The sequence below is a fragment of the Cucurbita maxima genome, unplaced genomic scaffold (genome assembly GCF_002738345.1).
Source record: "Cucurbita maxima cultivar Rimu unplaced genomic scaffold, Cmax_1.0 Cma_Scf07345, whole genome shotgun sequence".
In the NCBI taxonomy this organism is placed as follows: Eukaryota; Viridiplantae; Streptophyta; class Magnoliopsida; order Cucurbitales; family Cucurbitaceae; genus Cucurbita; species Cucurbita maxima.
In genome coordinates, this window is record NW_019279360.1 from 1 (window position 1) to 547 (window position 547).

The following is a 547-nucleotide window of genomic DNA, read 5'->3' on the forward strand; positions in this document are numbered from 1 at the left end:
CACCCCTTTTTTTTCTTTCAATTTCTCCCAGTTCTTTTCTTCCTTTCTCTACAAATGAGAACCTCCCCCGCTCACGCCCATCGCGTTTCGATCATGCCGCCCCGCATGCGTTAAATCTGATTTTGAGCGCATGGCATGTCGGGTGCGATCATACCAGCACTAATGCACCGGATCCCATCAGAACTCCGCAGTTAAGCGTGCTTGGGCGAGAGTAGTACTAAGTTGGGTGACCATTTGGGAAGTCCTCGTGTTGCACCCCTTTTTTTCTTTCAATTTCTCCGAGTTCTTTTCTTCCTTTCTCTACAAATGAGAACCTCCCCCGCTCACGCCCATCGCGTTTCGATCATGCCGCCCCGCATGCGTTAAATCCGATTTTGTGCGCATGGCATGTCGGGTGCGATCATACCAGCACTAATGCACCGGATCCCATCAGAACTCCGTAGTCAAGTGTGCTTGGGCGAGAGTAGTACTAAGTTGGGTGACCACTTGGGAAGTCCTCGTGTTGCACCCCTTTTTTTCTTTCAATTTCTCCCAGTTCTTTTCTTCC

The 547-nt window shown here is 49.9% G+C and overlaps 2 non-coding genes across 2 annotated transcripts; both read left to right on the forward strand.

Annotated features, from left to right (window-relative positions):
- Nucleotides 1–140: 140 nt before the first annotated feature.
- Nucleotides 141–259, forward strand: LOC111476306. The gene has a single exon (XR_002717035.1). It is a non-coding gene; the product is annotated as a 5S ribosomal RNA (ribosomal RNA).
- Nucleotides 260–392: 133 nt separating this feature from the next.
- On the forward strand, nt 393–511 carry LOC111476307. Its single transcript, XR_002717036.1, has one exon. It is a non-coding gene; the product is annotated as a 5S ribosomal RNA (ribosomal RNA).
- The last annotated feature ends 36 nt before the right edge of the window (nt 512–547 follow it).